Source organism: Mirounga leonina, unplaced genomic scaffold (assembly GCF_011800145.1).
Source record: "Mirounga leonina isolate KUSES-001 unplaced genomic scaffold, KU_Mleo_1.0 Mir_115, whole genome shotgun sequence".
NCBI lineage: Eukaryota > Metazoa > Chordata > Mammalia > Carnivora > Phocidae > Mirounga > Mirounga leonina.
In genome coordinates, this window is record NW_023270268.1 from 102012628 (window position 1) to 102028407 (window position 15780).

At 44.6% G+C, this 15780-nt stretch overlaps 1 long non-coding RNA gene across 1 annotated transcript; it reads right to left on the reverse strand.

Moving 5' to 3' along the window:
* Positions 1-4152: 4152 nt before the first annotated feature.
* Positions 4153-15480, reverse strand: LOC118007131. Its single transcript, XR_004678273.1, has 3 exons — positions 15225-15480; positions 14057-14491; positions 4153-4389 (listed from the first exon to the last, which is right to left on the reverse strand). It is a non-coding gene; the product is annotated as an uncharacterized LOC118007131 (long non-coding RNA).
* Between the last annotated feature and the right edge of the window lie 300 nt (positions 15481-15780).

A 15780-nucleotide genomic window follows, 5' to 3' on the forward strand; every position in this document is an offset into this window, starting at 1 on the left:
TCTCACCACGCAGGCAGGGGGTGTTGAGCAGGTGATCTCCAAAATCTTCCCAACCCTAGCCTTCTGGGTATTTCCAGCTGATGTTGCCCTAACAAATCTATAAGGGATAAACCAATCAGGGGATGCCTTCCTGATTTGACTCCATGCAAAACACAGCAAAGGTTAATAAGAGGTGGTCTTTGCACTCAAAACTGGAACACATTCCAATTTGATGATATTTAAGAATGATAGGGTTAGATGGGACAGATTTTGAAAGTAAAGCAAGTCCCTGTCCCATTGCTTTGATTTTCTTTTAAATACACAATTTAATTTGCTTTAAAAGATTGTAAAAAAAAATCATGCTAAAGAAGGCTTGAAATTTTTCATGGTTATTAGGGAAGGGGCACAGTAGTGGTGGTGGAAAAAGATGGTGGTCGGATGGGTTGAAAGGATCGATCGGAGACACCTGGGTGGCTCAGTCAGTTAAGCGTCTGCCTTGGGCTAGGTCATGATCCCAGGGTCCTGGGGTGGAGTCAGGCACAAGGCTCCCTGCTTAGTGGGGAGTCTGCTTCTCCTTCTGTCTGCCCTTACCCCTGCTTGTGCTCTCTTCTTGACAAATAAATAAATATTAAAAAAAAAAGAAAGAAAGGACTGATGGTCAGCTCTGTGACACTGAATGCATTCCTTACTCTTGCTCACCCTGTTTCCCAGCATCTTCCTCAGTGATAAGAGCATAATGCCCTTCCTGACACCTCATACATCTTGGAGGAAGATCACATTTTTAATAAGTTCAAAGAAATGCTTTGAAATGGTAAAATCTACAACCATACATTTAATAATTTTAACATCTACACAACAGACTAAGGATGAGTAACAACATGGGTGACATGAACTTTGTTCATAATTCAGATGTACTAAAACATAATTTATTTTCTACCACTAAATTTAATGTCTATTTCAAGCCTAGAAACCTCCTCTCAGTCACTCTTGTGCTTCCTTCCTACAGCAATGAATGTAAATTCTGGGGCTTCGCAGAGAACCAGGGTGTGGTTTTGGTAAGGGTGGATGGCACCTGGTCTCAAGAGTCTCCACATGGATGTCTGCTGGGGCATCCCCTTGTCCTATGTTGTTGACCCACAAAAGTTGCCGGTGATATATCCTTTCCGTCCGACTGGTACCTTTAGACTCCATGAGTCTCCCCACTATCTCTGCACCTATTTGGAGGTGTGGGAATTTTTCTGTGAGACTGCATAAAGACCCTCTTCCTTTCACTGTAGCCCCTCTCTGCAGTCTTCCTGTTCCTGGTCTCAATCCGCTATTCTCATCTGTCACCCAGTTCTAAGATTGTCTCTCAGGATCCTAGTTATTAACAAGAAGGAAACATCTGTCTTCTCCTTTCTGGTCTCTTTCAGGGTTTGGGGAAACCCCTCCCAGTCCCCAGAGAAGACTTCTTCCCTTATCATCATTTATAATATTCTCCTTCCCGAAGATTTTGTGTTTCCTCAAAGTGCGCATCATCCCCCAAGGGCTTAGGTTTAACCTGCTCACCCTCCCTCTCTTGCCCTCCACTGAGTCACATCCTCCTTTGAAATAATGAGCAGAACTGCCTGGGTACCTGAAGGGATGGAGACAGCAGTGCAAAATACTGACAGAGCAGTGGAAATGTCAGTTAATAAGAAATATAAAACTTAAAATATTTTATAAAAGTTAATATCCCACTAGTGCTACCAAAAATAATAATGGATGTGTAAAAATACATCTGGATTAGTTTGAGTTCGAGACAGTTCACAGAAAATGGAAGGAAGGGAGGGAAGGAGGGAGGGAGGGAGGGAGAGAGGAAGATTTCAGATAGTGAGGATAGGAAAAAATAACACATGGTCTGTAGCATGGCTACTTGTGAGCCTTATTAGATTCTCCGGGAGCAGCATCGTTTTGTCACGTGACTTCCCTGCCTCTCTCCCCATAATGAGCCCTACTCTGGGGCTGGTCAGTAGCAGGAAGGAAGGGGCTGCCCTGTGCCCTCCACCCTCCGGTGTCCAGGTCGATGCAGGCCAGTGCCCTGGGCTGATGAGCAAGTGTCCACCTCCTCCACTCCACCCCTGCCTCCCAGGTCCCCTCCAGTCCCACCACTCCTGCTAACCTGCCAGGCTGCATTTTAAATTACCGTCTTTGACAAATGTCCAGGTGGATCTATTGAATCAATGAATGTGATGAGCTGAACACAAGGCAATGGCATTTCGGGGCCTCCCTTGGGATAATTGGTGATACCATGGGGTGTTAGGAATCTCAGCCTGAAAATCATTGCTTTGAAGGGAGGGAGGACAACTGAACCATTTCCTCCATTAAAGTGTATAAAATTTAAATAATGTCCCTTTTTTCCATGCCCATCAACCTTTTTTATGTACTGAAAAGTCTAAATATTTATTAACTTCTATTTACAGAATTCATTATAGCTGCATTCAGCCAGGGCACTCACATATTTTAAAAACATATGGTGCTTTATAAATAGCATCATATAAAAATAATTAGGAAATAATTGTGTTTTCATTTTCAAGAAACAAGGTACTACCAAGCTTAATAAAATAACCAAAAAAGGGGCGCCTGCGTGGCTCAGTCGGTTAAGCATCTGCCTTCGGCTCAGGTCATGATCCCAGGGTCCTGGGATCTTAGGTCAGTGAGGAGCCTGCTTCTCCTTCTCCCTCTGCAGTTTCCCCTGCTTGTGCACTCTCTCGCTCTCTCTCTCTTTCTGTCCAATAAATAAATAAAATCTTAAAAAAAAAATAACCAAAAAAGCTGGTTCTTGCATGAGGGCCCACAATCAACAGGTCTACGTTAGTTAGATCAGCAAGCTACAGCTGACATTATGCCACATGGAAAAACAGGTTGTTCACGTTTGGGGCATCACTAGCTAGACCACCTCAACTGGCCAGTGTTGTTGGAGGGGGCAGAGAAAGGTTCTTCAGAAGTCTGCTTCTAGCCATGTTCCAGCCACTTCTGTGAAGCCAGTCATGGAGATAAGTGAAATCCCCGTCCAGACTCTTGTGACCGGGAGGGTCAGCTTCTAAGGTGTCTCGAGGAGATGTCAGGGATCGGTGGAAGTGGGGGGAGGAGAAACTGACCAGACTTTCTAGAAGTTTCTCTCCCTCATTTTTGCCGTATAGATAGTTGGAAGTGATACTGTCTCTGTCTTATCTAGAGTGCTATGAAACACAGCCTCAGCCTCTTCCTCCCAACAGATTCCTATAGAGATGTTCTAGAACTGCCCCTCTGTGTGTTTATTCATGGCCATTTCCCACAAAAACCTCAAGTGACCGAGAAGATGCTCTATCTCTCCTCATCATCCCCTTCATCATCATGCTTTGTTACTCAGCTAACACAATTTTTGGATATGTCAGAGAAAAAAGCCAACAAAGGACTCTAATTTGAGATTCTACCATGCAGAGAAAACCGTTTTTCCTAGGGAATGTGGGCTTCTACCAATTTATGCAATCATCTAGTTTTCAAAGGTCTTGAGGAAATCACATTTCATATACATTGAAATGCTTCAGATTTGCTTCTACTGCTTTTGTATCAGCACTAACAGTCTTACCAGTCCCTTTTAATATGACTTAAAAAAAAAAAAAAAAGATGAGATCTTTAAAGCTGTTGAACCCCCTGAGACTAGCCACAAACTTTGTACTATGGATGTTGTATTTTCCCTTTTATGCCTTCAGACAGACCCTTAGCCTCTGCCCTATCACCACTTTGCGGCAGCATTTAAAAGGCAGGGAAGGAGGACGACGCCAGCCACGTGGAGCAATGTGGCTGATGCCCCGAGAGCCCCCAGGGCAGCCGAAGGAGCCAGGGTGAACAGGTGGGGAGGCTGCTGTGGGCTCTCACCTGCCCTTCCCCCGCTTACCCTTGTGCCGGCTACTTTGTGTTGCAGACCGGATGTGAAAATGTCCACACCTCTAAAATTAAACTGTAGACTTCATGGGGCAAGTGGCATACCTTTGTGTCCATTCTGCGTCCTAGAACCCGAGAAACATCTGTAATGTTTATAGTTTTTTGTTGTTGTTGTTAAATAAAAATAAATGTATAGTGTATATACCGCGTTGTAACTTGCTTTTTTGGTTGTTGGCAAATGCCTCTTTATGTCCATAAATAAGTACAGACATCATAATGGTTGGTGACTGCAAAATATTTCATTGTATGGATCTGTGACGATGTACTGAAGCAGTCTCCAGCTGGTGCATACTTGGTGTGGTTGCGCGCTGGGCCATGGGGACGTCTCTCATTCCCAGGCTCCGGTTCCTTGGCCTGCCTCTGGGTTCAGTCAACCACAACAGAGTGTCAGAAGATCTCAGACTCACCTGGCGCTGGTGCCCCGGGGTCAAGTCAGCACAGGAGTTTTTCCAACACTAAAGGAGCCTGAAGTAAAAGAGAGAGAGAGAGAGAGAGTGTGTGTTGTCACCCTGTCCCCAGGCAACGTTCAACCAATGGGAGACAGAACGGATGAATGAATGCTCCAGCCCCCTGCCCTTCTGAGTGTTGCCCCTGAGGGCACAGTAGGGCTGAGTCCCGGTAGCTGGACTCCATCCGCAGCATTATATTTGTTTTCCCTTCTTCCCGAACCCTCTCCCTCTGGCTTCTCGGGATTAACTTGGAAATCAACTTCCTGTATCCGGGCAAGTCCCACTTTCAGACTCCAAACCCAAACAGGGACTGTGATAAACGGTGATGCACAGGATGTCCTTGCATGTACATCTCTGCCATCGATCTAATTATTTCCTTAGGATAAATTCCTAGAACGTACACTGCTGACTCAAAGGGCATAGACTTTCTAAAACAAGCTCAAGCTAGGGCTCTGTTTAACAGAGTTCCTAACTGTAAGGGGATTGATTTTATTTTATTTGCCTGTGCCTGTTCCATCCCAGAGCTATCATGAAGCCAACTCTTCCATCAAGCAGCAAAGCACTGATTCTAACTTCCTATCGTCTTTTAAGCCACCCCCTCCAGAGGCTCTGGAAATTCCTGCCTTTTGCTGTCCTAAAGTCATGATGAGTGGAATAACTGGAATGCACACCCACTGTTTTCCTAATAGACACCTCACTTTATTGCTTAGTAGTTATTAGGAATGAGTAGTAATTTTTCTGCTGAAAGACGACGTATGGGGAGAGGAAGAAATAAGAAAAACATTCACTCATCATTTAAGCCACAAGGAAATAAAACCAACCACCAGATAAAATGTCTGTTTCTCAAACAACTCAATCTTGATATCACTAGGGGCAGTGAATCTCTTAATTATAGGTAGCAAAGTCTCTGGATTTTATTTTTCACCCCGCATCGATGGGCAGGTGTGTGTGAGACGCGCTCACAGTCGTACAGAAGGAACACCGTCCGCGGGTACCGTGGTGGGACAGCAGCGTGCTCTCGCTAGCGAGGGGACGGAGGAAAGACCGTCAGCACCAAATCTGGATAAGCCACAGCCTTCCCACGAGGGGGACTGGTGAGCATATGTTTGCATGTATAATTTATATAAACACATATGTGATTATTTTTAAAAATAAGTGAACTATTCATAAATCATTTAAAGAGGCAATGTACCTTTCTGACATCCTTTGGGAAGGCTATTTTACGTATTTTTCCTTTTTCTGAACAGAGGAACGCTTGACTTGACTTTTAAAGGCAAGTAGGACATCACATGGCAGATTCTAACGTCTACTCCGCGCATCCTTTCTTCCCAACTGCATTTCAAAACCCCCCAGTTCTTCAGGAAGTCTATTTTTAAATGGCATATAGAATCTTTCTCTTGGCAAACACTTGCAGGTTCTGCCCTCTTGGGTGGCTTCCCTAAAAAGAAAAAGGGGTGGCAGCGGAACCCTTCCTTGGCTGTGTTTGCCACCAACATCAGTAACCGCAGCAAGGCATCCTGACGGCTATTTATTCTGTCATAATTACTACCACCAAACTTACATGATTACAGCGTTAGTAATTCTGTTGATTATAAATAGCACTAATGCTGTAATCCATCAGCTAAGACTGGCAGCCTTATGGAGACACGGTCCATACATACACGGAGAGTTGTACCTTTGAGGATTATAATTTAAACATTTCCCATTCCCCCATGGCCTCTCTTCTAATCTGCCTGATAAAGGCTTCGTTGAAACACTATTCCCTTTCTCCCTGCTCAGTGTCTCTGTGGCCTTCCTGAAAGTCCTTCATGCAGTCGAGGCTGTGTTTTGTATTCCAAAGAGAATCCCTTGATAGTATATGGACCTGGTAATGTCCTGGTTTCTTGAATTTGCTAAAAGCAGGGGCACTGGATTGTGAAAGCCCACTAGAGCCAATTCTATTTCTATTTTCACGGTGATCTAGTTTCCTTTTGGCAAAGAGTCCTGTTGAGTGAATTCTCGTAGCGTTGGACCCTTCTCTGTTGTTTTGTTTCATTCTTATTTTTTTAGGGAGGAGGGGAAGGGGTACAATTAGGCCCTTACTCAAGGCACCCACATACCATACAGGCAATCTGCATTTATTGAGCCAGTTTCTGTTTTCAAAATGTATGGCAAGGGGTCACCTGTGTAAAGAGAATTTCCCTGCAAAATAATGTGCCCCTGTCCTTCCCCAGAGCATGCTCCCTCTGACGCTTTCATTTAAAATGGTGTGTATTGAATAACTTTGACATATTTGCTGTTTTCAGCTGTCTGCCTGATTCTTGGGAGCACTTTTTTTAAAAAACATAAACCTTTATCAATTCAGAACTAGCGAAATGTTTAATGTGGTGGTAACATTTAGTAACAAAGGGAAGTGTGTTTTTGGCAATTCTCTGGCTCACGGCATGAATGCGTATGAGTCTGTCTGTATGTATAAAAACTTATTTGATTCATAAGGTGGGTTTAAAAAGACCAAAAGTATATAAATTGGTACCCTGATCATTGAGACTACAGTGTGGTACTTTACGAATCCGTTTTCTGCTCACATTCAGATGTGGTGGCCCCACATCTTGAAGTTTTCAAGGATAATCAAAATTTCAAATATTCCGTTCAGCTGTTAGATCACTTCTTCTGATTTGAGGACACAGAACAGATAGCACCTGAGGTGAGGACTGAAGAGTGGAGACTTGGAAAACATGATAAAAATACACAAAATGTAGGAAAGCCTTATCCCAACCTTCATTTCAAGCTACTTATTTGTTATATCAGGAAGAGTTTTGAAGCAAATAAATCTTCTGATTGGATCCTGAATTTACTGCAAGTTAAATCTGTGTTCTGCTTTATCTTCGAACCACTCTGCCCTCATAGGTAGACACCAAAGGATGCAAATAATGAAACCTGTTGGTAACTAGCCATCTTGCGTATTCCCAACTTAAAAGAGACAAAAAGTGGTGGATAATCGGTATTGTAATTTTATTTTAAAGGATAAAGAAAAGTCAGCACTACGTGGAGCTTATTTGAAGCGTGAATTAATCTTCAAAACAAATAAAATCTTCCTGTTTGTCTTGATCCTGCCCCGAAAAGAATGTGGACCCTCCAAGGTTACTGCACATTTCTGAATAGCAACGGACTTCAGATTCTTGTGCTAATTAATACAAATCTCAAGTAGGAAGGTTCTGATTGCACTCTCTGGTAATTTCTATAACTACGAAAAGACTTTTCCCTAGGCCCAGAAATTTGGGTGAAAAGTAGAACAGATCCAGTGGTTCAAATGGTGGCTTGGTTTTCATGGAGACCAGGTCATGGCAGTAAGTTGGCTTTCATTCCATGTTCATGCCGCTTGAAGATCTCATGACTTGAAAGAGGGATGAAGTCAATGGATTCCAGTATTTCCAGAATGCTTATGTGTCCCTGGAGAGAAGTGGAAGACTATGGTCAAAAAGCCTTTGGTGAGAGTCACGCTTTACTGACTTCTTTTTGTAATTTGAGGTCATGCTCTGTGTAGGGCTTATCTTCAAATCTGAATGACCATGAGGAGACTTTATTATAAATGTAAACACCCCAGAAGGCACAGCTTGCTCAGAAGGCAGGCAGGTCAGGCTGTTTTTCTTCACTGATTTGGTTCAATCCTCTGGTGGCTCAGATATAACTTAAGCGTGATTAAACTTTAGAACAAGCTGCCAGGAGGACTGTGAAATCTTCATCCCTAAAATTAGGAGAGACAACCGCTTAGCTCAGATGGTTTACGCAGGCAAAGGTTTGGGCTGGATTAGTGATTTCTAAATGCTGGTCTCCAGGCCAGACCTTCATGCTAACACCATTCCTCAGCAAAACGAGAAAAATATAAGCGATGTATCATGATTTTCCATAAGTCAGATTTATTCCATTTTAATTATAGATTATATCTCTAATACGATCTCCTTTGCTTTTAGCACCGTATTGTTGCTAGTAGCTGGAAATTAATTTTCTTGTGCCTTAGCTTAGAAAAATAAGAAGTAAGCAACACTCCATCAATCCCAATTTTTTTTTAAGTTTTAATGGGCCTTGAAATTCAAAATTCTGGGAACCACTGGTCTATATAATTTTCATTCAACAATTGTTCATTTATCTGCCTGTTCTTATGTCATACAAAAAAAATAAAAAACAACTTTGTCCCACAGGAGAATGAAAATAATAAAATCAGGGCGCCTGGGTGGCTCAGTTGGTTGGGCGACTGCCTTCGGCTCAGGTCATGATCCTGGAGTCCTGGGATCAAGTCCCACGTCGGGCTCCCCACTTGGCGGGGAGCCTGCTTCTCCCGCTGACCCTCTCCCCTCCCATGCTGTTTCTCTCTCTCTCTCTCTCTCTCTCAAATAAATAAACAAATAAATAAACTCTTTAAAAAAAATAAAAAATAAAAAATAAAATCAACTAACATTCATTGCACACAACACCATGCTAAGTGCTTTGCTTTACATACACTCTTTTATTTAATCCTTGCAACACCCCTCAGACAAAGACACGCAACTAAAAGCAGCGGGGGTGGGTTAGCACCAGGCCACGCTTGGCATAGGATTTCATAACTGACCTGCTTTTTCACCCTCCCTAGAAAACAGACTATTAATGGTAGTTCCAGGGAGGTGGCATGATACCATGATACTTTAAGCTTTAAATGTATTGTTTTTTTCATGAAACTGAAGCTTGAGTGGGGGAGTGGATAGGTCATGACAATGAAAACAAACAAAAAATAAGGCTGATGCTAGAAGCACCAGTGGAATTTTTGATGTATAGAACACATCCCATCAGTCCGTTTTCAGGTAATCAGAGACCATTTGTCCAGATGGCCCAATCTTCCTATCCCGCCAATCCAATCACATCCCTCTCTGCCTCATGTGGTATTTGTCTGGGGCTCTGTGATTCGTGAGCACTTCTGCATATGCAGAGGCTCTAACCACGGTGTGAATAGGCATCGGCATCTACTTAATTATAGAATGGAAGAAATAATACTTTGCTTTTGATTGGGCCACTTTAATCTTAATTCTGAATTCAAAATCAAGGGTAGGAACATGGGTCTATGCCAAGGCCACTTGGAACTACAGTCCAATCCTTGAGTCACTGAGTCCTAAACTAGTAACTTAGGTCATCATTTCGATGCGGTTTTCACAGGTAGAGATTTAAGGGATTTGGTTTCTTTCTTCTTCTGCAGAAACGGGAGTGATCAGGAAGTCACTCTGATTCGGGCACAATAGGGGAGTAAATCACCTTTACATTCCCTGACTTAGTTGTCCCCTATGGGAGGGGGTGGGGTTCAAGGTCCCTAGAAGACAATCAGTTAGCTGTTGCCATGTGCTGAATTGTGACCGCCCACCCCCCCAAATTCAATGTTGAAGCCCTAATCCCCAGTGTGAGGATGTTTGAAGATGGAGGCTTTGGGAGGTAATAAGGTTTAAATGAGGTCACGGGGGGCTGCCTCGTGGTGGGATTAGTGCTTTGATAAGAAGAGAAGGAGACAGCAGAACTCTCTCTTCACCATGTGAGGACCCAGCAAGAAGGTGGCTGTCTGCAAGCCAGGAAGAGAGCCTTCACCAGAACCCAGCCATACTGGCTCCTCCATCACAGGCCTCCAGAACAGTGAGGAAATAAATGTCTGTTGTTGAAGCGCCCAGCCTCTGGTATTTTGTTGTGGGAGTGGATCTAAGACCACTGGCCTTAGCACTGTGGGCAGATAACTCAGTTGTGGTGGAAGAGAATTGTAACCAGCACTTTTTTTTGAAGTCTGAAAGAGGAAAAGCAACCTGACCCCAAGATACATGGGTCTTTAGGGGGGCAAAGGGAGAACGGTCTGTGTGCACAGAGGCAGATGCCTGACATGATTCTGACCCGTGCAGAGAGCTGTGACTCCAGCAAGTCAAAAAAAGGAGAGTCATCTCTGGTTATCCCTGGCACTGAGAGTGTCTGGTCCATCTCAGAAAGCAAAGGCCAGGCCAGTGATGGCTCAGCTACTGTGATAGGTCACCTGTGGGACCAGCTCTCATTGGAGCCAATGGGCAGTAGCACAAAGCAATGGCAGTAATGGGGGCAGAGGCCTTCCGGACTGCTCTACAATACGGCGCTGAGTCGTCCTGCGTCCTGTGTAGCTTGCAGCCTGGGACGAGTCAGTGAGGGGAACACTCAAAAGGGAGGGAACAGATTTGCTGACCATCTGGCATAGGGAGTCCTAAGCTGATATGTATTGTTTTAATTAGAGAAACAGAGAAAATATCCACCTCTATTTGTACCATTAGTTGGAGCTCTTAAGATAAAAATAAAGGGAAAAAATGGCTTCTTTTTGTAGGAAAATCATTAACTCTGCACTTTGGAAGGGCTCTGAGAGAGGTGGTATCACGTGGCTCTCAGGAGCACGGGCCTGGTACCTCATCACCTGGGTTGGAGCCCCAACCCACCAATTTACCAGCTGCCTCACTGTAAGCAAATTGCCTTATCTCCATGTGTCTCAGCTGTTAAATGGGTGAAATGATAATGTCTTCCTTCAGGAGTTATGGTGAGTATTAAAGCATAAAATATTTAGAACTGTACCTTGTACAAAATAACTTATTATTATCAGTTCCGAACTTAATATTTTATAGAACAGCTTCCCAAGACTCAGAAGTAAATTCCCCTGAGGTCACAAAGCACATTAGGATCATTAGTATTTAATAGCATATGTTAGGGTGACCAACCAGCCCAGTTTTCCCAAACCTATCCCGATTTTAGCATCGAAAGTCCTGCATTCATGGCAAACTGGGACGATTGGTCACTCTTCAGTGAGAAGGATGAAATCACATGAGTGGAATCAGCTGAAGGAGGTCATGACCATGGAAGAGATTTTCTTCTGGAAGGAGCAATGTTACTACTGAAGCTGTAACTCCAAATGCCAGTGCCTGGTACAAGACTCTGATAACCGTTAAGAAAGAATCTGTTGAGTTGTATATGACTATATAAGGCAGAGGTTGTCCAGTGATGTGTTAGTTTGGTGGTCAGGAATTTTCCAGACAGGCTTTCTATGCTCTGGGGAAATTCCAGCGGTGCAGATATGGTCTGGTCTCATAAGCTGAAGGTCTGTCCTGATATTTACAGAATGGAGTTCTGAATAATAATCTAAGATTGCACTTGTAGAGCATTTATCTCAAAGGAGTTCAGTGTTCTTGGTAGTCATTATTTAATTAATCCTCAAACTGTCTCTATGCGACACAGAGCAGGCAGGTGTAATTATCTCTGTTTTGCAGATTACATGACTTGGAGTTATGCCTAGTTATAAGGTGCATTGGAAAGAGATGTTCCACTCTGATAATAGATTTGATTTGGTTCCCATTCTTTCCAGTGAGCCTTAGGCCTGATGGGACTCTAGGGAACCCTAAATGAACACCATAAACAATGACTGTCCATCTCTCTTTGCATGTTACATGCTGTATTTGGCCAACACATTGAACAGCCAACAGGCAGGAAGCCCTCAGACATGACACAATCAGTAGGCCAAGCCTCCAGAAGTCAGTTAACCCTCCATCCACTCCCAGCATGAAAAATTTTCATGCCATGTCTTTGTGCAAACGGTGAGACCTTTACTGATTGGTTAAATGATGGATTAATAATTGGGAATTGCCGTACAACTCAGTCCACAGCCTCGACTTGGAGCAGTCAGTCCAAACAGGAAAGAGATAAACGAGGAAAGGAATTGATTTCCCCATCGGAAGAGGTGGGCTGACAAACCTGGAGCTACAAATAACGAAAGGCCGAGAGTCCACGTGCCCTGAATTGTTCAGGCACGCCCCGCTGCACTCTGCACAGCAGTGCTCGACTGAGGTTGGTGACCTCCTACATTCACACATTGAAGCCTAACCCCAGTGTGATGGTATCAAGAGGTGGGGCCTTTGGGAGGTGATTGGGATGAGGGCCCATATGAAAAGCCCCAGAGAGCTTTCTTGCCCTTTCTGCCGTGTGAGGTTATAAGGAGAAGACAAGTCATCTGTGAACTAGGAAGAGGACTGTCACCACACACTGAATCGGCCTGCACCTTGATCTTGGACTTCAGCCTCCAGAGCTGTGAGAGAGAAATGCTTGCTGTTTAAGCCACCCGCAGTCTATGGTATTTCAGTTATAACGGCCCAAACTGACCAAGACGACCAATGCATTTAATCCTCACCAATAAGGCAGGAATTAATTTTTCAGTTAGGGAAACTGAGGCCAGAGAAGTTAAATGATTTGCTGCAGGTTACAAAACAAGTGTCAGAGCTGGGATTTGAACCCAGGCATGCTGCCTTCTGAGACTTTGGACTTAACCATTCTGCTAGAAGGAAAGCGAAGATCAAACATGAAAAGTAACCTCCTCCTTAGGAAGCAAAACTTGCATCCTGCCTAAATGATAAACCTGTTGGCTGCTCAACCTTTGACCCACCATCACCTCCTCTAATTGGGGGTGTGACGGGCAGGGAGAAAGTCGTGACTATCTAACCTGAGACCAGGAGAAGTGACGATTATGGCCACAGCCACGGATCTGCCAGCAGGAAGTCCTTTCTGGGCTTAACTACTTCCCCAAACACGTCTGTCATTCTGGCTAATCAGAAATCAATATGACTCTTCTCTGCCCAATGCCTCCACATTTATCAGGTTTGCCCACAGGGGTGCAAGCTTATCTCTTATTGAGATCACGGCTGCAGTGCTCGAAGTCTGTCCATCGCGCTCTTCACTGGGAGGAAGAGTGGGGGAAATCCAGAGATGAGGAAAGACTAGAGACACTCAGGTCAGAAGGAGAAAGGCTGTTCCACTTTGGAACATTTTGCATTAGTTCCAAAGGACTAAAGCTGTCACTGTGGGTCCAAGGCACACTCCAGAGTCAAGCGGCCCCTAAAACATTTGTGGCCATGGGTACAGCGCCTCATGAGCACAGAGCATTTGCAGACAATGAAAAGCACATTGACAAAAGCTAGTTTTATGACGATCCTTAATCATTACAGGATGACGTCATCAGCAGGTTCTCAAATCAAGCCCCATAGGCAAGTCCAATCAGTAGTTTCTTTTGTGAAACTTTGGAAGTTGTCATCAATTTCCTGGGGTGAGAACAATTCAGTGCAACTGGTTTCCATGTCTGTTTTACTTTTAGAACACAAGCATGTCACCTGCCAACTTGGACATCACTCTCAGGCAGCCAAAAAAATTTGAGTGTCAGCAACCTTCAATCTTACTTAAGCTGCTTTGTTAAAAAAAACTACTAAGTTTCGGGGCACCTGGGTGGCTCAGGTGGTTAGGCATCCGACTCTTGATTTCAGCTCAGGGCTTGATCTCAGGGTCGTAAGTACAAGCCCTGCGTTGGGCTCCACACTGGGAATGGAGCCTACTTAAAGAAAATAATAATTGTAATAATAAAGATGACCAAGTTTGAAGACCATGAGAACAGAGCATTAAGCCAAGCTCAGGGCCCTGGATATCCGCACATGCTGTTGGCCAATGAAGCTGGCCCCATCGGGGCCCTTTGGAGGGCCTGCCTTGCTTCCCCCCAGGCAGGCTCAGCTCACCCATCAGGATGCCCTTCTGCTTCTACTGCGATCTGAGGCCCTCCCTGTTTGCCTCTATATGGCTGGGGCATACTTAGCCCCTGGAACGCCCACCCAGTGCCCCAACGGCCCTCCCCTACTTCCCCAGCCTCCAAGAACCTCAGCTGGCAGCCAGGCCCACTCCCAGAACTTGCTCTACGGTAGAGGCAGGTCCATTTCAGGTTCTCGGTGTTGTTAGCAGCAACAGGATTAGATCCGTGTTCAAAACTGGCGTCGACGTTTGGCCTTGCTTTCAGAAGCTGTGGGCGCGTTCCTGTAAGCACCCCTTAAGGAGGAGGCTCCGAGGATTCCCCACAATGGGAACATGACTTCAGGGGAAGAGCCAACGCGCCATTCAAGAAACAACGGCTGCTCCATTATCAAGATGGAGCTGCCACAAAGACGCCGGTATGGGAATACCCAGTGGGCTCTTCAAACCTCATGCGAAGGCATGCCAGCACTCAGGTTCAAATGCCGCATTCATCTGTCTCTGCTCTGTGACTGCATGAAATGAAGGGGCAGGTATAACTGAATATGTGTTTGTTGAATCGGCTTCTGTGAAAAGAGAGAGAACAAATGTGAGTCAGAAAGTGAAAGGAATAGGTCTTGCAAATAGGAAGCAGCATCGTGCTTTTTTCAGGGGATGGAACGGGAGCTGAGTCACATGGACAGGATGGAGCTGGGTAAGCTTCTTTCCTGCAGAGGAATGAGGGCGATAAGGACTCACGCCTGGGACTCATTATTGTATGTGTAGGAAGAAGGGAATTGATACCCTTTCTAGTTTGGTAATGACGAGGATTAAGAATGTGCTTTCAGAACTCTGTGGGCTCTCTCTTATTTTCTATGGCAATAGGAAAGGATATAGATGAACCTGGTTCCATCTTCCTACCACATAAAAACGATGAGAGACAACAAAATTTCTTAATTTTATCAGATGATACGACTTAAGCATATTCAGATAATCTGAGATGGGGTCTATTATTTTGATATGATACTTGAAAGCACGTAATCGATTTCTACTAAAAAGAAACTGTTACCTGAGGCATGGTGTTCACTCATCAAATGGAGACAAGAGCCCATGGGAAAGTTTCAGCCTGACGGGGCCACACTGACTCCAGCACACTGAGGAAGATGCTGAGCGGGGTATCAGCAGTGTCCCCCACCACCCTTACCCTGAGCTCTCCTCTAGGTCCTGTTTCATTTTGCTTTGTTTGCGTTCGGGTTTTGGGGGGGGGGTTCTGTGGGCTTTTTTTGTTTTTTGGGTTTTTTTTTTTGTATTTTGACCTACCTCTGGCTACATTGTCCTTGATCTTGAAATTCTCTCAAGTGTCCACTTTCATCCCTCTGACTCTAGACTCCTTTCTGGTGGATGACAGTGTCCTGATTCACCCCAGGTTCTGCACTCACTTGGGCGGGGGCACCTGCAGCCTCCAGGTCCATCAGCTCTGGACTTGAATGTCCTTGGACAGCCTTAAAGATCCCAAGTCTGCCAGATTTAATAATTCTCAACCCTAACCGCACATTAGAGTCCCCAGGGGAGCTTTCAAAACTGTAAGTGCCCAGGCCCTGTCAAAGACTAAATTCCATACCTTTAGATGATAGTTCTCAAAGTGCGGTCCCTGAACCAAGAACTTGAGCATCCCCTGGGCACTTGTTAGGAATGCACATTCTCAGGCGTACCCCAGACCTACTGGGTCAGAACTCTGGGGGTGAGACATCTGTGTTGAACAAGCTCTCCTGGTGACTCCAATACTGACATTCAAGAACCATTGCTGCAGGTACAAACATTCGTCTTTTTCAAAAGCTTCCCGAGATTAAAATATGTAGGCAGGGTGGAGACTCAC